At 45.2% G+C, this 23,637-nt stretch overlaps 1 protein-coding gene across 4 annotated transcripts in view; it reads right to left on the bottom strand.

Annotated features, from left to right (window-relative positions):
• Window positions 1-23,637, bottom strand: part of GRIN2B (glutamate ionotropic receptor NMDA type subunit 2B) — a 208,094-nt gene that overhangs the window by 78,936 nt on the left and 105,521 nt on the right. The gene's annotated exons all lie outside the window — the stretch shown is intronic.

Here is a 23,637-nt window from a genome sequence, read left to right as displayed (position 1 = left end):
GGGAAGGCCTTTAAGTGGACTGAGATTACAGCTACACTCATTTCAAGGCCTTGCTGCACATTGAGAGCATGTTAAAGGGGTGTTGCTGTAAATAAGAATCAGGTCTATTGTTTTCCTAACTGTCAGACCATCTAGAAATACACTGTAGGGAAGAGGAGGTAAATACACATTTCACAGTTCAGTGGTTTATATGACATCACCATGGCACTCTGACAGTTTACCCTGTTCATATATTTCACTTCAATTCACAATCCTGTTGCATGAAGTAGATTTTACCTTTGTAAATCTGCTCTGGCACCAGTAGCATCACATCACCGTGAGAGGCAGAGGTGACCAAGCTGCCTGCAGGGCTGGCCCCTGGACTCTGCACTACCCTGCTTTGCACAGTTCTATAAATTACACAAGCAACATTTCTATTACAGACATGAGAGGTTTTCTATTCTATTACACTGTGACATCAGGAAACATTTCCTAATATTCAGCTTCAATTTGTCCCTTATGAACTCAATTTGAACCAATTTCAAGAAAATAAATAAGAGGGGAAAAAACCTCTTCTTTCAGTGGGTTCATGCTTTCCTACTATCTGCACAAAGAGACCTCCCTGCAAATCTAATGAAATCATTGTATCAGGGAAACTTCTTCAAACAAATGAAAAAGGCAGTTTTTTTTTTTTTAATTTTAGTTTCTTCCTTTTTCAAACTTTTTTTGTTTTAACTCCATTAATCAACCAAACTCATCTATTCACTCCCCATTGCCAAGTGCAATCAGCAATTATGTTTATTTCTAAAGGAAATTCCACACTTGCTCCATGTTATGACCTTCAAGGGACGTGTTCAGCATTGGAAACATGGCCATAAGGGAGCCCAGCATGAAACATCTGCAACAGGACAATTTTCAAAGGCAGACTATGGGTTATTTTCCAAAAACCAAAGCCATTTGGAACGCAAACATTGACTGAACCCCAAAACATCGTCCACCTGGAAAATCTTAGCCATAAGATAAGATTTATGCATAAAACATGAAACATTCCATGTCAGGACCACACATGCTCTTTTTCTGACTTTTTTTTCTCCCTCAGCTGTGTGAATTGTGCTGGTACTCAGGAATGCCAGGCACGGATCATTGCCAGGTATGTGCACCCTACACGACCTAATTAAGGCTCTGGTGGTGGTGGGAGGGATCTTCCAGTGGACCAAGACTACAACTTCATGACTTCTCTGCACTGGCCACCAGAGTAAAGACAGAGAAAGGCTGCAAGAAGATGAGGATGCCATTAGCCTGATGGGAGTTGCAGCTTTATATGTCAGTAATTAGTAAGCTATGCCAACATCTAATTAAACAAACACCAATATTAAACCGTTCTCAGCCCTCTTTCTTCTTACACCCAAGAACGATTCCACTACAGGAATCTCCCTAGCACAGCTTGACAAGAAGAGTTCACAGAAATCAGCAACAGATATGAGACAAGAGGGTGTCATTTATGCTCATTTTCACTGGAAAGATTAGAACCTCTAATAATAATCAAGGCGGGATCATCAACGACTTCAATCCTTGGAGCTGCCTTGAGATTTACACTTAAAGCAGCACTAAAATCCCTTGCTTCACACCTTAATGACTGAAATTAGTCTCCAAATTTGGCAATATAACTCTTCAGAGTGTTTTCTCTCCAACCCATTAGCAATATGTTTACAAAAGTTTGCAGGAGAAGTGCAGAAGAAGTGGCATCCCCCCCCAGCTTTCCCTGCTCTCCTGTACCTATGCTGCCAGCTAAGGCAGGCATGCAGGGTGAGAGCAGCTCGCAGGGAGCTGCAGGGCTTGCCTGCCTGCACTGAGCCTGTGTGACAAAGCATCAGGGCTTGAAGGACTCCCAGGCAGGCCGAGTCAGCAGCATGCTGCAAGGCAGCCACACTCAAGTGACTCTGCCCTCCACCATTACTGCAGCAGCAGTCCTCCCCGGGCAGCACTGCTGCTCTGCTACATCAGCACCACTGCTGCCTGCTCTGGCCAGGGGCATCTGGTTCCTCCCTGCAGACTACACACACTCCAGTCCCTAAGCAGGCAGGCAGGGGGCTGAGAGCCTCCCTGACATGTCTGAACTGAGCCACCAGATGTAACAGGGCCACAACATGAGGGCAAGCAGGTTGTGCATGCAGGGGACATAAACCAGGAGGAAACCGTGCCTGTAAAAATTTTAATCCCTGCATGTTTGGCACTCTAAGAAAGAGAAAGGGGGCATGGTGGGGGCTGACACATGCAATTTAATTTAATTTGCTAGAATCACCTTTCAGCAAAGGATTTTGCTTATGTGGCAGCTTCTGGAATTACTTGATGCAAGCAGAGAAGGGTTGAGCCCTTTGCCAGCCCAGTGGCAATGCAGCGGATGCAATGCCCAAACTCAGACGGGTGAGAGCAAAACATCCACAGCCTGTGGAAACAGGCTGACCCCATGAGCCCTGTGGTATGGAAAGCAGGCAGGAGCAAAGGGACATGCCCTTGGGCACAAAGCAAATTAGACTCAGGGGGACCTAAGCCCCATGCTGGGCTCTGAGGTAACATCACCCATCCTGGACATAAATCTGTCAGCCCTGCAAGTTAAAGGAGAGTGTTTTAAGCATAGCTAATAGAGCATTAAAACCACATCGGATGGCCAATTTAGGACCAGCAGAGAGATGATGGCATTTTAAATGGTTTCAGCCGTGATGGAGAAAGCCTGAGGGGGCAGATGGTGGGCACAGGGGGCTTGAGGGAACACAGAAAGGGTGCTAACCAAATTTTCTCTGCCCCAGAGACAGGTGTGAAGGAGACGCAGTTGAAATCAGCACTTGCCACTCCTGCCTCCAGTGCCTTGCCTGGAATCAGCTCCTCCTAAGCCTGCTGACTGGAGGGGCAAATTTGGACATTGCATCGGTTCACTGTCACATTCCCTGCCTCACATGTGTGCAGCACACACAAACACACACCCTCCCCTGCGTCCTGTCAGTGCTGGTTATGCTTCAGTGAGACAAGCAGTCTGTCTGAAATGGCGTGATTATCCTTCCATCGATCGCTTCCCTGAATAAGACAGACCATATAAATAAAACAGCCTCTCCACAGTCAGCACTGGGGAGTCATCTCTGCAGCCCAGCACACAAGGGAAAAACAAGGTGTAGGTGGAGGGTGGGGAAGGAAAATCTGTGGGATACCTTTTACCTTTGCAGGGTAAAAGGCAGGTGGAATGTGATGCAGGATAAAGGGATAGGGATGCACACCACCATCATCCTGTCTGGAATCTCACTGTAATGGGGGAAACACTGAGGCCAATCATAACAGCAGTGAGATGAAAGCAATGAAAGGCCTTTACTCCACAGAATCTGCATGGTGAAATAGCCTTTTTTCCCCCCTAGAGACAGTGTTAAAAATTCACTAGTCTGAGGTATCAGGGAACAGACCCACTTCACGACCAGGAAGGAGCAAAAAAGCAAAAGCATGTTACTGCATTTTAGTAGAAGTGCCCACTGCTCCAAACCACGTTCCCTCTCTCAGCACCAGCAAGACCAACCCAGCCTTGCCTGATGCAAACAACCAAGGCAGAGAACATCAATCCAGCCCTGCAGCAGGGTCCTGCCCAATCCTCAGGCCTGCCCCTGAACAAGGATGGACAGACAAAAAGATAGGCGGACTCAAACGACAGGGGAAAGGGAGTCTAGGACTGGTATATTGATCTACAAATGGGAATTCTCACCTTCAAGGGGCAAGTGATTGACAGATCAGACTTAACCAGCACTAACTACGCTGTTAATGCCTTCATCAGAGTGACTGAAGTAGTGGAGACTTTTTTAATGAGAAAACCACAACTGATCCCTTTCGCTTCTGATTTACACCTCCATTCTCCAAGCCCATGGAAGGCTTAAAATAATACAGATATTATTTCTCTACACCATTGTTCAAAATTTCCGGGGCTGACTGTGCCTCAGAGCACAGCCAACTCAGACACCAGAGCTGTCCAGACCCAGCTGTGCATGGATGAGTTCTCCTGAGGTAAGACAGGCTCCACAGGATATCAAACCCAATTGTTCACCCCAAAAAAAGGCAAAAACAGGCTTTGCCTGGGCCTTTGATCAAATTTCACCATGGAATCTGTTCTGAAAATCCTGATCCTGGCTGAGCCTTTCAGAGGTTCTCTCATTGCTCACTGCCCTGCACTGTCCCTCACATGGCTGCGCTGTCAGTGGCTCACAGAGTTGTGAAAGGTGGGCACATCTGGCTCTATCTGTGTAACATCTGTCAGGTGTCAGGTACAATTTACAGCAAAAGGATTCCATGCAAAGGGCATGAGTGCAGCTGATTTTATGTAACAAGAGGCTATTATGAAGAACAAAACCAAAACAAATTAGAAAAAAAAAAAACCAGAAGCAACCATTGACTAGGAAAATTAAATCTTAAGGGAATGATATTTCACTCTTCTGCATTTATTTCTTTCTCTTTCACTGTCAGTGGTACTACTGCATATGGGGAGATGCACTGTAAGAAAGAAAGAGTAGAAAAGAATGCTACCAAATTCCAAATTGTACAGGCATCCTGCACCAGAAGATCTGCCCAGACTACAACCTAAATTACTTCTGGGAATCAGTCTGACCAGTAGCCTTAGAGAATACCTAGAGCTCAAGATTGTTTTCATCAAGCAAAAAGATTCAGAGATCATCTAGATTAGGAAATATGCCTCAGGCTAAAAGATAACAGAGATGTAAGAGATTAATTTGGTTTGTCTCTGCTGTCCACACCTTTTTAGAAGACAAGAGGGCAGCTACTGGGCTGCAATAAATCAGTGATATTCATCTGACATCAATGGAGTGATACTGGTCAATCCACTGAGACTGGCCCCTCACCTCTAGGAAGATTAATTTTCTTGGTGTTTGATCCTGACCTCTGAAATAACCATTTCTGGTGGAAGACAAATTTCTACTGAACTATCCTTTCTCCAACATTTTTAGCAAAGTTGCTTTGAAAGCAATGTGTATGTGTGCCGAGACTTCCAAGTGAAAGCTCCTTTGTACAGTGGAAGGATGAATCTCTTACATCAATCCCTCTCTTAATCTAAAAAAAAAAAAATTGTGCTTCCACTTTGTTTCCCATTTCTTCTATTTATCTACCACAAATTTGTCATTTCACAAAGACTCTGAGATGACAGCTCCTGGGGACTGAGGATATATCTATCCTTGGAGGATGCAGGGAGCCACAGCAATGGCAGGGCTGCTTTCCTACACGCTTTGCTTGATCCTAATGAGACGGGACCATTCCTGAGAATGAGAAGCAAAGCTCACTTTCCACAGCGTGTGCAGCCCCCAGCCTCCCTCCTGAGAACGTAAGGGAAACTCATCATTGCCCCACAGGGCTCTGCCTCACAGACAGGTATCCATCAGGAAGCAGACAGGGTGGGGGAGTCACTGAATTACCCCTCCAAAGGGAACACAGGTTCCAACCCGGGGCTGACAGGACAGCAGTGACACCTGGGCGGAAGGCTGCTGGTGTGAGCTTCAGAGTTTTCACAATACATTTTTCCTCTGTCGACATACAGTCATCCAGGACCTGATCTCCCATTTGTTTATCATCCTATGCAGTCACTAATGGGGAAAGAGGGGCCATTCAGGCCTCGTGGCATTTCACACTCCCCCTGCCAGGGTGCTGCTGACAGTCCCAAAGCCAGACTGCTTGTGACTTATAGGATAAAGTGACACACAATATACAACAGGATGAGGTAACCTGCTCATGGGAAGAAGAGCAAGATAAATCTTGATTTTGCCCTGTGTGCTATGCTGGTCACGGCAATATCTTGAAATTTCAACCCAAACCAATTTTTTTTCACAGACATCCTGACTAACCTATTTTCACAAATGCCAGGGCCATGAAAAATTATCTGGCAAAACCAGTTTTTAAATGGGATAAGAATGTGGCCACAACATTTTCTCATTAAGAGGTCAACATTTTGTTAGAAAGAAAAAGAAACATAAGATCTGAAAACTGTAGTAATTTTAGACAGAAGATGAAGCTTCCGGTATCATCATGCTCCCACACAGTCTGGTCTGTTGTGTGACACCTTCCACCCTTTCTTCTGTGGAAAAGAGTCCCAGTTAAAATGCATCTGTGATGTGCCACATGGAAAGAATCCTACAAGGAACAGCATCACCTCACAGGAGAAGGAATATCACTGAATATTTAGTTTTGTGAAGGAGAAATAGGAATACAAAATGCCCATGCTCCTAATCACAAGAGACAGTATATAGGATTTCCATGTCAAAATATTCCCTTTTAAACCCCAAATACTTGATTTACAAATTCTGATTTCTTCTAAATTTATCTATTTTTTTGTCCTTTTTTTTCCCCTGGGTCAACGACACAGTCCTAAGTAGCTAGGGAATATACCTCTACATCTTCTGGCCCCACTGGAAATAAGACAGAAATAAGGAAAAGTGTTCTAAGGGAACACTAAGAGCATAGTCTGTTAAAGCTGGAACTATCTATAAATGTCATAGGATATCAGCCTATTCTCAGAAAGGCTTTTTTAGCCAGAAAAGCTTTGATAAAAACAAATATACTTCTGAACTGACTCACCAAACCTTTAAGTAACAGAAAATAGCTAATAGAAAATTAGCTTTAAGGTCAAAATTGTTACAGTCACTGCATAAAATAAAAACTAAATGTTCAGTCCAAAATTGGATCAAGCTGGAAAGCTTTACAGAGTTATTAAATTCCTGCCAATTACTTTTTTAAAGTATTCTACACCTTTACATCCTTCCTTATTCATTAGGTACAGATAACATATCACTTTTCTCCAAAGCAAAAATAGCTTTCAAGGTATTTCTTTCATATGAAAGGACTAAAAATCAGCTTACATGGGGCAGTAAAAGCATGGAAAATTACATTTGTCAGAACAGCCGACAATGGGTCATAATTATGTCTTGGCACCAACAATGGGTCGCTGATGAAAGCCATACCACTAGAATAAAGCAAATACTGAAAGGTTAGGAGATGTCCTGTTTATCTGTCGTAAGGCATAGTCATACAATCATTGATAGGAGAAGCAGTCACAGACCAGAAGTCAAATGAGGCTCTTCAGTGATTTTTCACCCAGGATGATGTCTTTCAAGCTCTGTCAATTTGAAAGGCTGTAAAAAAATATTCCAGTTGAACTATTGTCCCTATGCAGTGAATTTAATCCTGCTGACAGCAGCCTTACATTTCTTAATAATTTTTGTACATCCCCTTGGAATCTCACACGGCTGTGGACCACGGCTTAAAAACTCTGGCCGAGCAGCTGTGCAAGTCAAGGACCTCTTTGGTCTCCTGAAGGTGGCTGGCATGCGGGTGTGCAGCCAGCCATCAGGGCATCTCGCTATTCACCCAGAGCTCATTCCAGTTTCTGTCCTGCGAGTCAAGACCAGCAAACAGGTGAACATGTCAGCTTTCCTATAGAGCTTTCAGAACATTTTTGCTTGTGGAAAACCACTCAAATCTGCCAGAAAGGTCCATCTCACTGACAGAAGCCAGGCAAGGCTAAACCAGCTGGAGACTGAAATAAATCCTTTTATTATATTCTCAGAAAAAGCAAACTAGCTCAACTTTTTTGATCCAAGGAGAAACCACTAGTGATTTAGGGGTTATTCAAGTTTATCAAGTGTTGGAGGCATTCACACATTTGTAAGGGGCAATGAACTCACAGTGTTGGCAGGAGCAGAGTCACGCCTGCAAGGAGGCTCGCTCCAAAAAGTGTGACTGGATTTTCTTGGGTCTGTAGCAGTTTGGCCAAGCTGGCACCCTATCACTTTCTTCCCTATAACATTTCCAAGGAGAAATCGATTCAAAAAATAAACAAAGAATCACTCCTGTCTGTAACTAGGAAGGGAGGGTCTGGAGGTTGCTCTTCCTTCACCAAAGGAGCCATTCTCCCTCTGCTGCTGTTCCCTCTCCTTTCTCCCTCTTTCTCTCCCTCTGTGGGTTGATGTTTCCATGGAAACGTGTTCTTTACTGCCGCTGAAATTACATTGCATTTAAAGCATTAACCCTTCCTTGGGCTGAGGAAAGTCTCAGAACTATTAGCGTTCATTTTTTTTTTTTATTTTCCCTGTTTCCTTTAAGCTTTCCTGTGATTTTTTTTTCCCTATATCATTAGGTAAACCTCTTTCTTTCAAGAAGGCCTCTCAGCTAGCATTTGTGTGACAAGGGGCACAGGATACATCACCAGTGGGGTAGTGTCCAAATTAAGATTTCTTCATTCCCTTTTTTATTCTACATGAAAGCCTTAACGCATTTCTATCCACACTACATGCAAAGAAGGAAAATGCTGCAGTAGCAAATCAAATAAAATGAAAGTAAGACAGAAGGAGAAGCAAGAAAGCCACAAGCTGGCACATGTGAAGAACACAGCTTTGGCTAATACCAGAGCTCAAACCCTTGTAGTCACGCACTGATCAGCATCTTCTTCATTACAAAGTGCCATAATCACAGACCTCACCACTCCTCCTCGAGCCTGCCTCCTCTTCCTCTTCACAATCCTGTCTGTAATTAGTCATCCTTGTCCTCACTTGTAGTTAGCACTCCAACAAAGCTTGGTGCAATTAGTAGCCTCCTCACCATCAGCCCTTTCCTTGTGTGGCTGCTTCTCCACCCAATCTGCCATGTCTGCCATGCTTCCCTTTGGCTCTCTGCTGGCATCCACCACTTCCAGCAGCACTTCCAACACAGACACTGCTGTTACACTGCTGCCTTCACTGCAGCCAGCTCAACTGCACAGCTGGTACTTTCTCTGCTCTGACTGTGACAACAAGGCCCTAAAAGTCAACATGTCCCCACTTGGGTGCTCCCTGGACCCCAGGTCCCAAGTCCAAAATTACCCTGCAAATCCTCAGCCCCCAGCCTTTGCTTATACCCACTCCAGTCACAGCAATAACACCTCTGTGCTCTTCTTTCACTGACATCATCCCTTTTTCAAACACTGGGAAAATAGAAAAGAGAGATAAATACCAAGAAGTTCCTTCCAGTTTTTCACATGGTTTCCTACACTCCGACATGCTTCCTTTCTGTCCCAAAGTCCCATGTCCTGACAGCTTGCAAACTGCTTCTGTTAATTCCACCTGTATAGCTACAGAGTCCATATTCCCTTGCACCATCTATTTTGGGTTTCCCAACACACTTCAAGCCTATCTCACCATTCTCAACTCTTGCCCCAAAAGCCAGGGTGTGAAGAATCCTGCTTTGAGCTGGGTGCATATGTAGTGCCGTGAGGATGGATCAGTGTGGGAGGAAGATGCTATTCTGAAATGAATGATAAATATGGATAATAAACCCAACCTAAGTCTTTTATGCCTGTCTCTAGTGGGTTCCCAATATGGGAGATAGAAATATCATGGGTACATTTTGAACACGGCTGGGAACACTGCCAAAGTCCTACTCAGAGTTCACACATTTACATCATTTATATCATATCCGACTTGTGCCTTGTATTATTAACTTTGGAGAGTGTTTTGTGATGTAGTTTGTAGTCCAGGCTCTGTTAAATCAACTTACATGCCTCTCTCTCTCTTCCTTTTGGTAAAAGAGAGAGAGAGATCTGGGGCTACACAAGGTCTTGCTAAGCACAAGAAGGGTGACTGGTTTGCTGATATTCTCTACATTCTCATATAGTGTTCTGGAAAATCTTCTGGGATTCCTCCCTGAGATCTGACAGGTGCAAAAAGAAGGGAAATACTGCATTCTGGTCAATAATTCAACTCCTAGATCAGATTGGTAGTGGTTGAGTAATTTTTATAATTGCTGCTAAGTGTTCAGAAGCCTCTGTGAAACACAGAGATGGGGTCCACCTGATAGGTGCCCAACACGCTGCTGCAACTTCTCAGGCTTCCTCCTCAGCAGTGTTGGAGAACAGGTTGAAAATGGAAGTAGACAAACAACCTAGGACATGGAACTGAAGAAATTATGTCTGTCTAGAACAGAGTAAAGGCATATTGCCAAGGAATAAGGTAGAGTTCTGCTGACAGATCAGGCTTTTTGCAAGCATCGCTGAGAGATCAGGCTTTTTGCTTTCTGTGTGGCAGTGGGAAATCCATCACCTTCCAGGGATTAATCCAAAAAAAGAAGAGGCTCTAAAATGACCTAGCACTATGACTTTATGGTTTTGTAAACCAATAGTTTTTCTAACAGTCTGAAAGGACTCAGTGTTACACTCCACACTCCACATGTCCAGGCCAGATTCCGTGACTACTTCAGCATCTGAGGTCAGGTGAGCAGCTAGTGACTCACAAACCTGGTACACACAGACAATGGGGAGAGGTAACCATGATGAGTAGATAAGGAGACTGCAGCAGACCACCTGAACCTAGTCATATATATAAAAATGAAACAGAGCATGCGTCCTCAGTGTTATTGCGTCCTGAAGCAAGAAAAGAGTCAACTTCAGCCCATGTTGCTTCATCTCCAGTGAAATAAATGTGCCATTTTATTCTAGAGTTGCATTTGATCTTGAATTACTTCTCTGCTTCTTCTCTGAGAAAAGGTCACTTTAAAGAAGCCTCAGGCATGATACTAACATTGCATCCAATAAAAGACTCTCAGGAGGTCTGAAATAAGTACAAGGTCCAAATTTGGGATATATTATCTGAACCTTATTCCTTCTCCCTCCTGAAAGTCAGAGTAGGAAATCTGACAAGAATATTTCTTTGCTCAGGAGACTTACAGGACTCCTTGGTCCTAGAAATACAGTGAAAACAGTTTTCCAGCAAGCATCTCAGCATTCCAGGCCACAGTGTCCACAGTGGGAAATCTGAACATAGAAACAAGTGTCCCAGGAGTGAGACCAGAACATTTCCATGGAAAGTGCATCAGAGGGTCAAGCTCCACATCTATTACCATACCACAGCTCCCTCCAGTTCAACCAGCTCTCAGAAATTTAAATATTTTCACCTTTAACTGGTACTGAAGCTAACAAACTAAAATATAACCCAGAAATCTCATCCACAAGTCCTGAGAGATGTGGACATACCCTGAAAGCTTGGAAATTAGCCTGAGTACCAGGTGGAATGGAATAATGTGGCTCTAGTTCTGGTCTCATTCAGTACCTTCGGCTGCATCATTCCCACAGCTCTTGCTATGCACATATTGTGGCAGCGCATGAGTTGTCTGCACCCTCTTCTATTGGCAGCAATCACCAAAACCACTTCAGAAAAAGCAGCCTCAAGAGGAGGCACCTTTCAGAAATCTCTCACTCCTCCTTTTTCTCCAACATGTCTTAGGTGCTTATACATCATTGATTCAGATGCCAAATGACATGGTCCCTTCAAAAAAACTGGTCATAAACTCCAGTGCCATGTAAGCACTTCCCAAGGCCATAACCCTGATGGGGGGCCCATTAGCTGGAGCTCCCATGCAGAGCTTCATACCACCCTCCCTCCAGGAGGACCTCCAATTCCAAGATAAAGACCTCCCTCTTGCCAAGGCACAAGGTTTCAAAGAGGCAGATACAGCTTTCCCTACCCACACATTAAACTGAAAAGCAAACTTTTAACATGAAAAAAAAAAAACCAAACCAAAAACCCAAACCCCAATGGGTGTGGGGGGATCTGAAATTCTTTGTGGATTATGACTTTTCCATGGCAACAGGCTTGAGAAACAGGAGGGCTGGGGAGGGGGGTGAGGAGAGGGAGGGAATGGGAGGCAGAGTGCTGAGGAGGGAGCAAGCAGCACTGGTACATTGCCATGGAAACCCTCTTCCATCGGCAGCCAACTGCCAAAGTCAGTCAGGATCCTAGAAATGGACTTGGAGTGGGGCCTGGGAGGTGCTGGGGGAGTCACCTTGCCAGCCCTGAGGCTATCTCAACCCCAAGAACCCCAGCCCCACTCCTCTCCCCCTTTCCCAACTGCCTTGACACTGCTCCTGCCCTTGCCTCCACCAGACAGAGTCAAATTTGGCCCAGCTGAAGAGTGGGAGGAAATACAAGTCAGCAAACGAAACAACGAGAGCGGGCAGAAAGCAGCGAGGCAAAGCAGGATAATTTTTCTGATAGCCCTTGGTTTTCTTTCCACCTTTCTGGATCGATTTGGACCACGCAAATGTATTTGTTTTCACACCCCAGATGGCTGTAGAAAGAGGATGTCACTCCTAATCACTGAAATCAAGATGGAAATGTTACTTCCCTGCAAACTTAGCTACCAAGGAAAGAAGCAGAGTTATTGTTGTTGGGTTCACATTTGCACAAGGCCAGGTCCCCTACCACTGTGTCTATCCCACCCAGGATAGCACATGTCCTAACCTACATGACAGATGTCACAATATTGTGGCCAAGCAAAAATTAGAGGAGATTCTGTTAATGGAAATGAAGTACACGGTGAAAATAAGTTAATTCTGCCTTCTAACCCGCATCTGCCACACTTGGACGGCAGGCAACTCAGTGAAATGAGCAACCATTCACACCCTTTTGCACACTGTATTTCGTCAGACGCCTTTTGGTGCTGTAAGAAATGGTCGAAGACAGAGTTTGGAGAAAGAACTTTCAAAGGGCTGGCAAATTCTAGGAACCCTTGCTAGTATTTATAGTTGCACCCCTAGCATGGAAAGGGATGGATGAGTCGTTTCAGGCTGCAGACGGCTGCAGACGGCAGGAAGGAATTGACTCCTACTCCAACCACACAACTGGCTAAGCAAATTGTGGAGGAAGATTCCCTTCTCCTGAAGCATCTGTTATCACCCATCTGATTGCACAATGAATCAGTAGTATGAGGACAGGCTGCTGTGAGGGTGGGGGAAGAGGGAAAGAGAGATTGCAAATCAGGCAGTTATAAAGCAAGGAGATGCCAGTTCCCACCTCATCACAGAAAAGGACACGGACCAAACAGAAACGGCCTGGCTTGTATGTTTGTAAGTTATGTGTTTGGACAGTATAGCACCAATGAAGCAGCTTAACTTTTATTGCAACAGCAGCTTGGTCTTCCCACATATATTTCAGAGCTGGGGATCCCTAAGTTCTCCGTGCTCTGATCATTTATCTCTCTAAATGATCTGTACTGATGAAATAAAGCAACCAGCCAGCAGACAATGCTCAAATAGAAGAAAAAAAATCCTTGCCCCTGCGCTCTGAGCCCAATCACAGCTCTGCTGGACCACCAAGTGATTCATCCGCATTGCTCTGCTTATTACTGAGATTGGAGCCCAAGCCCAGGCCTCCAGATCACATCTAAGATTATCTAATCACATTATATGGGATAAAGAAAATAAGCATGGGACAGTGGCAGAATTTTTCTCAACTTTCTTGATGAGGGAAGAACAGCTGACTGACTTTTCTCAGCTTCATAACCTCCTATGTGTCTGATGCAAATATGCCACAGTAATGCCTTCATAATCTCAGCATCAGGATGAAAAATAGTGAAAAATCACTAAAGGGTCAAACTCTTATATCAACTGTTCTTGGAACCTAAAACCAGTCAACATTTTGGAGGAAGAGAAAGGAAATTATAAAAATGACCTGTTATGGGCTTAAGCAGTAAACAAGTCAATGCAGAAAAGAGTCAGCATGGGATTAGTGTTTTCACATGGACTTTGATTGTGAAACAACCAATAAATCAAATCCAAATCAGTGCTGATTTTCAGATGTGACAAGAAGCTCAACATGACCTGGCAATGTGCATTTCCCGCACAGAAAGCCAGCCATATCCAGGGCTACATCAAAGGCAGTGTGGCCAGAAGGGTGAGGGTATTGATTCTCCCCCTCTGCTCTGCTTTGGTGAGACCCCACCTTCAGTGCTGCATGCAGCTCTGGGGTTCCCAGCACAAGGAGGGATAGTTCAAGGCCAGGCTGGATAGGGCTTTGAGAACCTGGTCTAATGGAAGGTGTCCCTGCTCATAGCAGATGGGTGACGAGTAGATTTTTTTTCAATCCCTTTCAATACAAACCATTCTATGATTCTATGGTCTGTATTGAGAAGTCCCTGTCAAGTCTGTTCTTTTGGGACCAATTTCAAGCAGGTGACCTCACAAAGAGAATTTCTTTTTGGGCTGGGGCCCTTTGAAATCTGGAAGTAAGGTGTTGGGAATCATTCTATAGGTCAGCATAGGGGATGCTATTGGGGAAAGGTAGCAGGCCCAGATGAGTCCAAGCTTGGGTCAGTTTTGTGAGATGTGGTCTGATTTGGAGCCTGGACGAAGTACTGTGCCCTAAGGGCAGGAGAAAGGCATGGGGGCTCCCACTAGACAAGAAAACATTGTGATGCCTACCCAAAGGGCAGCAAAGCTATATCTTAGCCTCAGGCAAAGCTGAAGACAGTGCACAGCCCAGAGCCCACTATGCATACAACAACTAACTGTGCACCAATAAAAGGAACCAATATACAGTATTTTCTTTTTGAACTCACTGTTGCAATTACTCTGCAACATTGGATGCACAGGTCAAAAGGGGACAGATTTATTTCTTGTGGCCCAAAGTCTGATTTCAGAGACCTTCTAGTTGTGAGCTCAGCAGGAGCTCCCAGCCAGCTCACTCCCAGTTATTTACCAATAAAATAACTCAGTGGCAGTACCAAACAGGAGCCTGACCCTGGAAGCCAGACTCCTATCGGCTACTTTGTGCCTGGTACTGAATCTTTTATCCCTGTACCCCTTTCACCTGCACCTGCCTCCAGGGAAATGGACAGGCTATTAAATATGGACTGGTATCACTTACGAGAGCTTTGCGGGCCCATCTGTGAAATTGCTCTGTGTCTCTTGAAGGCGTGCACAAGAGATGCTCTCTCCCCCCTCCCTCATCCTCCACTGATGGATTGGGTCTGTCAGCTTGTCAGCTCTCATTGGGCACTGTTTGACATCAGTCCACATTGGGGCACTGAAAATCTGTTTGCAGTCAGCTCTTCCAATAGCTCCTGTGAAAGAGGGGAGGCTGACCCACTCCAAAACATGCTGCCTCAGCTGGCATCCAAACAGCCACATATGATAATGGTGATAGAAAACAGCTCGAGAGAGGGTGGCAAAGCCACAGGTTTCTTTGGGGTCTGCTGGAAGGGTCAAGGAGAATGCTGAGAGCTGGGGTAGGGCTCTCATGACTCCTGAATCCCATGCACAAACACTGCTGCCAAGACCAGTAGTCAGCGACTGAAAAAGAGGAAGTTTACACAGATGAGGTTGTGCAGGGACGCAGCTCAGTGGAGTGGGCCCTGGAATAATGTTCTGAGCATCCTTGGCCTCTCAACTTGCAAATGTCATCTGTCAATCCCAGACTCAGTCCTTCCGGAGCAGTTCTGACAGGGGTAGCTGAGAAGGGACATCAGAGGCAAGCTTAGGCTTGCAGAGCCTCCAGAGGGTCAATTGCCATGGTACATCAAGTAGCCAGTCATTCAAAATAGAGTTTCTTAACCCTGCTTTCTTAATGTCTAAAAAATTCAAACTGTTTGATACATCTGAAAATCCTTCTCAGAGTCTTTACAGAAAGCCAGAATCAAGGCTCCTGTGGCTAATCACAGTGCCTTGGAATGAGAACATGAAATCATTAAGAACACTGAAGCTTCCATTATGCCCCCTTCAATTCATTTAATTTTGACATGGGAAAAGCCATGTGAGAAATATGAGTTTCTAGGAAGAAGCTGAGGTGCCACAATGGGTAGTTGAAAGACTAAGACCTAGTGCTGCCTACAGAGATTTGCCATTTTGGGAGCCATTTTGACAGAAAAAAAAAGCAAACTGTACTGCAAAATTCATATCTAGGTCCAGTTTCAGCTTCGCAGTTCCACTTCCAGCTGCAAGCCCTCATTTAGCTCTCTGAAATTGTAAAGGCTTTGACCCTATTTGTTATTGTAGCCCTTGATTGGCAAAACACTTCTACAGATGAGCTCTTCAAATTGCCATTTTTTGCTCTCCTGCAAAGTAAGATTTGTTTAGGCCATGAAAGAAGAAACACTTGATTGGATTTCAGTGCCTAGACAACAATATTCCAGATACTGCCCGGTCCCACCATGCCACGCACTGTGAGACAAGCAAATACAAACACACCTCAGGATGAAAATGTCACTACAGCAAACAGGATTTAAGAGTCACATAGAAATTCAGGTTAGAAAGGACCTCTGCAGGTGACCTGGCACAGCCCTCCACTCAGAAGAGGGACAGCTTATGTAATCTTTTCCCATCCATTTTTCAATGAAGCAACCAAACATCAAACTATGATCATTAGTTACTTGTTATCTGTTGTTTCATGTCATGGTAGCCCACTCTTACACAGCCAAATGACACATACACAGAGAGCTTTTTAGCTCCATTTTCAAAAAATAAACAATAGGTGTCAACAGTTACTCTAACAAATAGCATCATGAAAAAAAATCTGAACAAAACCACTAAAACATCCTGCAGTTAGGTATGATGGGTAAAGAGTGGCAAGAAGGTTCAAGCAAAAGAGGAAAGAGTGAAGGGCAAAAAATGTGACTGTAGAATGCTCGGATGGAGAGGTGGAGTGTTGTGGAATGACAAACCTTTGGATCTGTGATAGAAGTATAACAAAATATAAACAATTTCATAAGCAAGGATTAGTTTTTCTGAGTTTTCTAGCTCAGCCCTTCAGAGCCAATGCGCATGGGCAGTTGAGCTAGGCAGCCATGTTTTAGATACTGAAGGGAACCTGCTCGGTTTTGGAGTATCCTTTCCACAGAGCCTCAATGGGTGCCAGCTCCCTGCTGGGCTCCCTCACCACTGAGTTTTCTCTCCCAGCACTTCAGTCCAGAGGCAGCCCTGGGTGCAGGCAGAGGCACCACGGCAGAAGCAGCTCACATGCACAGCTCTAAGAGTGAAGGAAAGCTGATGACATTGAAGAGGGAGCTGATGTTGCTTTCCTTGCACATGGTAGAAAACAGAGGGATGAAGGGCTCGGAGTGAGTGGTAATCACACAGCCAGGTCATTTAAAGATGAAACTTTCTCCACCTCAGAGCCCTGCCCTGTGCATTGGTTTCATCATTAGCAATGACAATGATGACTGAGGATGCTCAACCTGGAACAGAGATATGAGAGCATCTGCAATTCCCTCCTATCACTGTCCAAATGAACTTCCTGTCTCTGCAGAATTGATACATGAGCTTTTATTGCTCCTACCAAGCCCTGTGTAATAGCTGGGGTTAGTCCTATTCAGAAAGTTAGCTAAACCATTATGGTTTCTTTTTAAGCTATTTGCCATAATATTCCAGCTATTTCCATATTTCAATTAGACACTGTATTTTTAAGTCTCCTCCTTTTAGTCTTTTGCCTTTCACACATTTTACCTCAGGAAATACTATTTGTTCTTGGAATATTGAAGAAGGTATGGTAGAGTCAAGCAAGGAAGTTTCAAGAAATTAGTACTGAGATGGAAGAAATATCAACAAACTCTCAAATACAAAGGTGGAGGCAGCTGAAGAACTGGGAAATACATGTGGAAGAAACGCTGCCTTGAGAGCACCCTGCAAAGGCATCACCATGCAATGGGGGGAGAAAGGATGCACCTCTTGGTGTGTGCTCACGTGGTCAGTGCCACTTGACAGGGACACGTTTCCCCACTGCGCTCTCAGCAGTCCTGAGTGAAGCTTAGCAGAGGTGTATCCTTGCCAATTTCCTTTAACAACAGGGTCCTGTTACCCCTGATTTTTTGTGGGGTTCTTCTACTAGCATTGCCAGTATGGCAGCTGGCTACCTGAAGACATTTATTATAAACCACAAAGCAGGAGAGTCTGCTTTTTACTCCCATCTCCCAGTCATCACTGCTGATATGGAATAAAAGGAGTGGAGGTGGGGTGGGAGAGGGCTGTGAGCCCCCATGCACAATGCAGAGCAGCTCAGACAGGGCTGGCTCTTCAGTGTGTGCAACATGCCTGAAGAACCAGTCTGATATTTCAGATGAGAGCTTTAGGCAACAGTAAGCCTCACAGCAAAGGGCTCAGCACTCACTTAGGACTAAAAACAGAGCACTTCTTATTAAGGAGGCTGATGTAAAGCCCAGAGCAGGGGGAGTGGTGGGGGGATGATGCAGGAAGGAAGGACATGTGATATTCATTCAGTAAAAGAAAACCAACAGCTAAAGAATGCACAAGGTTAATATCAATCGCTTTTCCTGCCCTGGAGCCTTTTGGTGCACAGAAGCGAATTTAGGTGGGGTGATTTCTTCACACACACACAGCAGAAACACACACCACACACCCCATCAGCCTCCCACAGATTGAAAGAGGAGTAGATATCCAAACCATAGACTAAAGAGAAAGAGCTCTGCAGGGAGGAGTGCTTAACTGAGAAAAGAAGTGGTCCTAGCCCAGAAATCATCAACCTCTCCAATTCCAGGGATGAGGACAGTTTTCTTGATGTCAGCCATTTCCAGCCCCTGAGCACGCACACAGCCACTCCCTGCAAACTGAAGAGGAGCCACAATTCCTGTAGGAAGCACATGCAGGGTGGGAACACCCACATCTTGCCTATATCTATCTCTCTTCATTACTCCCTGTCTAAGCTTCCAGTTTTCCCACTCCTGGTGCTAGAGGCTCTCCCACTACTACCTCTGTGATTTAAGAGACTGAGAACGGCACAGCCTTTAGCTCCCATGGTGCAGCACAGCAGCCTCACCCACAGCAAGGGCCAAAAGGAGAATTCTCTCCAGGTGACGAAAGGCCCTAACACCCAGAGTCCCCTCTGTGTAGCTCTGCGTCTGGTCACTGCCAGTCCTTTGGTCCAGCACGAGTGCTCAGAGCTATTCCCACTGCTTTCAGCCTGGTTTATACTCAGGTTTCTTGGTGCTTCTCACCATGAATTGGCTAGCCCTGCCTACCCCTCTCCCCAGTGCACAGTGCAGCCCCTTTGCACAGTCACACATGGCCCAGAATCCAGGATCACTGCTAACCATATCTGAAAGGAAGAACCAATGGGGGAAACCAGAAAGTTCATTTTAGCTTCAGGTGACAGCCAGGGAGAGCTAACGAAGACAAAGCAGAAAGGGTGGCGAAGTAAGACAGATGGACGGACAAGAAAGATGGCACAAAATTTATATTTTCTTTTATCCAGATGTAAATGGATTTATTGCCCAGCAGTAATTTACAATAGTTGAAAACTTGTCTGCAAACCCCAAGAGGGAATAAGGACGTCCCAGAGAGCTGAAAAGGTGGATTCAATGCTGAGCTGTTGCTCACTGGGAGATTCACAGTCCAATCAAAATACTGGCCTCAGTATTTTCTGCGCACCATCACCAGATGGACAGGAAAAGTCTGCTCCACTGACCACCTTCCTCCCCCCAGCTGCCTCAGCCACGTGCATAACAAACTAATAATTCAATCATGCATCTTCACCACACTTTCACTGCAGCCCACACACTCACCCACCTGCTGCCAGAATAGGCACCCCCACCATTGCCAGAGTCAGTCAGGCATGTTTTTCTCCCACTCGTGCAGTCCCACTCAGCTCCATCCACACCCCGACTCTGTCTGCCTTTAACCATTATCTCCAGCTCTGGGAAGGAGCACTGCAGATTTCCATCCCAGCCTTCCCTCTAAGTGCTTATGTGCTGCATCACAGAACGTGCCCTGAGCTGGAATGAAATTTCGCCCTTTGCATATCCTTACTTATTTATACTTGCTGCCCATGCTGGTTGCCTAAGGGATGGGAAGGAGGTAGGAGGGTATTAACATGATACCTCTTAGAAATAGAGTAGCTGCTGCTATCTGCATCACTATCTTTCGCTTGAGTGAAAATCGGGCAACGGACGCTACTGCTGGCTGCTTTTCTATGCCCACATGGTACTATGAGACACACCAGGAATTTGGGCTCTGCTGCTGACCCATCAGTTCTAAAGGACAGCGTTCACACACAAGGCTCAAATTCTACAAGGTGTGAGATGGCAAGTGTTTTCAGACACTTTTCAGAGCTCAAGGTGATGCTCTTCAGCGACAGAGCCATTTACAATTCATGTCCATTATTCTACATCATTATCCACAGTCTTTTGGATGCATATAGCCTCTGCTCTCTTCACTGCCTTCCTCTAGTCAGTCACCAATACCTTCCTCCCCTCTCCAGAAAAACCCCCTAGTTAAGCCCAGTAGTTAAAGCACTAGGTCCTCAAATCCTAAATGCCTGACTTCAGATAAGGATGTCAAGCAAAGTCTCCCTGGGAAGGTGCCCTAAATTTGAAGATGTCATATATACTGATATAGAAAAAATTCTCTAAATCCCTTTTTCAGAAGTAATTTTATATCATAAAAAAATACTCTGCATGGGCAGAACACTCAGACCTTCAACCATACACACACCCACACTCCCAGCCAATGATCTGGATCTGCCAGGAACAGCAGTATGGAGTCAGAGGAATAATGTTTTTACCAAATAGGAGAATATGTGAAGAGGGATTTAGGGGAAATGGAGCCTGTCAGAGGGGTTACTTGCTGGGAGGACAGCTTGCAGGCATGGACAGGCAGGTGTTTGAGTGTTTGCAATGCAAGCCCTCACCTACAGATACCACATGCAATGCCCTCCCTCTTCAGGAGGTGGCTGGGGGCCCTGCACAGGACATTCCAGTGCCCCTGCATCACACCCCACTGCCTGCACCAGGTGGGTCCCCGGGACAGCAGCTGGCCCTGAACCTGCACAGCACCCCTGTAGCCCCTGGCTTTGGAGCCAATAAAGGATTGTTGGTAATAACACGGTGTGGGAAAGAACAGAAGAAAAGAGAGAGGAGGGGCCATGAGGAAGAAGGGCAGCACGTTTCCAAGGCAAACATCTTTGTTGTTCTTCCTGGAGATAATACAATATAGAGTAAGGGCAGGAATCAGGCCAAGAAGGAGCTATGGACTGTAAGGGGGGATCAAAACCACCCAAGCTTTCCAAAGCCCTCTAACCCATTTCCAAAAGGGTGTAAAAAATTATCTGCGCCTGATGGTCAATTTGCACAGAAAGTGAAAAACCTGTCTGCAAGGCAAGGAAACCTATCTATGCAAAGATACCTCCACCAAGCCCAGGGAGCAGTCCCAGGATCCTGGACAGAAGAGCCCCTTTGCCATGGTGCCACCAGGCTAAACCCTCCCCAGGGAGTTGGAGGTGTCTAGCCTAGAGAAAAGGAGGCTCGGGGGGGATCTTACTGCTCTGGAAGGAGGTCATAGACAGGTGGGTGTCAGTCTCTTCTCCCAGGTAACAGAGACAGAACAAGAGGAAATGGCTTCAAGTTGAGCCAGCAAACAGGCTGCCCAGAGAGGTGGTGGTGGCACCATCCCTGGAGGTAGACAGCAATGTGGCACTTAAGGTCATGGTTTAGTGGTGGACCTGACAGTTTAGGATAATTGGACTCAATGATTTCAGAGGTTTTTTCCAACCTTAGTGGTGCTATGATTCTATGAGTCTTTGAAGCCTGAATCTGTGGCATCTGACAGTGTCATCGCTGCAGGCTATAGTGCCTGCCCCATCTTGGCTAAGGATAGATGTAATTGTACAGGTAATGAAACACAGCTGCCACCACCAGAACAGTTGTTCCTTGAAGTCACAGAAGTACCAAGTAGGACTTTTTCCCTAATACAAGTGACTTGTGTGCACAAATAGTACCAGTCATTGGGACCAAATCAATTTTCTCTCCCCCAAGCTCTCCCTTCCTTCACCATTCATATGTAGCCGAGGCTATTTGGGAATGCAAGCAGAAAAAAAAACTGCTCCATTTTTTTTCCCGTGGATGCTGGTTCATGACTATCATGCTAAGGAACCAGAACTACATCCTTTCACACCCAAACCAAACTACATCCTTTCACACCCAGTTCCCCTCTCTGCTGCCAAAGCCATAGAGCCAGACCTTTTCTCATCTATGCAGGTAAATCCCTGTGACTTTATTTAGTTTTCCTCTGCTGCTCAAGTCTTCTGTGGCACTTTCCAACACACCGATATCACAGATTTCTACCATGATAATTAAGGGAAGAGCTTTGCATTGGGTCTGGCTGAGATGGAGTCATTTTCCCCCAGCAGCCCTCACTGTGCTGTGCTTTGCATTGGTACCTAGAAAGGAGTTGGTAACACACCAGAGGTTAGGCTACTGCTGAGCAGCGCTGGCACAGCATCCCACCTGAGACTGAAACTGTGTTCCAATTCCTATAATCATAGGAATAAATAATATGAGAAAGCTAAATGTTCAGACCATGCCATTTCACACATCTTAATTAATCCACTGATTGTTCCCATACTCTCCCAGATTAGGATACCCTCTCCTAGAAAACATTAGTTTATTAACCCCAGTCACTCCTTCTAAAGCAGTCCCAGAACAGATAATTGCCTGCCCCCTAAATGCCAAGGTATTCATAATGTTCTGATTTACCAAGAGGCTTTGCAAAGTCTCTCTGAAGTATTTGAGTGGAGGAATAACACACAAGCTCTTTCAGAAGCATCATTAAAACCAGACAAACCTTTCAATCCATTTAGTGAAGTGCCTGGAGGCTGTCTTTTCAGAAGGGAAACAGAAGTAAATACAGCACACTGAAATTGAATACATGAAGTGCCACAGGCAGCAGCCCTCTTGCACATCATTTGCGATGCTGGTGTTTTTTCCTGTTTCCTCCTTTTTTCAATTTATACTCAGTGCATTTCAGGCTCATGTGAGGAGGAATCATAACAACCCTGGAGATTTTTATTCATTCCTGAGAAAGGTATAAAGTGGACACCAGCCAGGCAAGTCACCTCCACTGTCTACTGAATGTCAGCCATGAAGCATCCCTTACCTGCCACGAGAAGGCAGTTCATAATTCAGCCAACTCAAACCTCGCCCCTTCTGCTGTGGACAATTCACAAGAGCTATCTGGAAACAGCCTCAGGAGAGGGATGATATCAGCACTGAACCAGACTGAGATACCTTGTTCATCTCACAAGTCCCACACCACTGCTGTTAAATGGACATAATAGGATGAGAGAAAATGGCCTCAGGTTGCACCACAGAAGGTTTAGATTAGATATAAGAAAAAATTTCTTCACTGAGAGGGTTGTCAAGCACTGGACCAGGCTGCCCAGAGAAATGGTATAGCCATTCTCCCTGGAAGTATTTAAAAGATGTGTAGATGTGGCACTAAGGACGTGGTTTACTGGTGGACTTGGCAGTGCTGGGTTAATGACTTCCCTCAATGATCTCTCAGATCTTTTTCAACCTAAATGATACTTTGATTCTGTGAATATTTAGCTAAGGCTAGTAGTGACATTCAAGGCTGCACCACCTACTCTGAAATCTCTTCCCAGAACACAGAATGCCTTTCATAGAGTCCAAAGAAGTAGTATTTTTCACTATGTTTTTTTCCAAGAAGAGACCAAGGGAGGATGCATCAAGTGTCAGAAGATGCTTGGCCAAATCTTTGCCAAATCTCTCCCAACATTCTAACCCCAAACTTGCCTCTTCCAGTCTGCCACACTGTGTAGCTCTCAGCCAGAGCTCTCATCTGGAGCCTGTAACCTCAACGTGCCACTTGGCTTCTTGAAACATTTTACAAAAGATTGAGAAAAAGCAGCATCTCTGGCACTGCTTTCTTCCCACTAAGGCTTCCCATGTTTGGGGATGATTCATGAGCTGCATGAGTTAATGTGTTCTGGTGAAGGCAGGACTGCAAAATACAGCACTGTAGCTGAACACCCATGGCTGCAGCAAGGAGGGAGGGAGAGAAGGAGAAGTAAGAAAAGG

Source organism: Melospiza georgiana, chromosome 4 (genome assembly GCF_028018845.1).
Source record: "Melospiza georgiana isolate bMelGeo1 chromosome 4, bMelGeo1.pri, whole genome shotgun sequence".
In the NCBI taxonomy this organism is placed as follows: domain Eukaryota; kingdom Metazoa; phylum Chordata; class Aves; order Passeriformes; family Passerellidae; genus Melospiza; species Melospiza georgiana.
The sequence above is the reverse complement of the archived record's forward strand: the minus strand, read 5'-3'. Positions and strand labels throughout refer to the sequence as shown.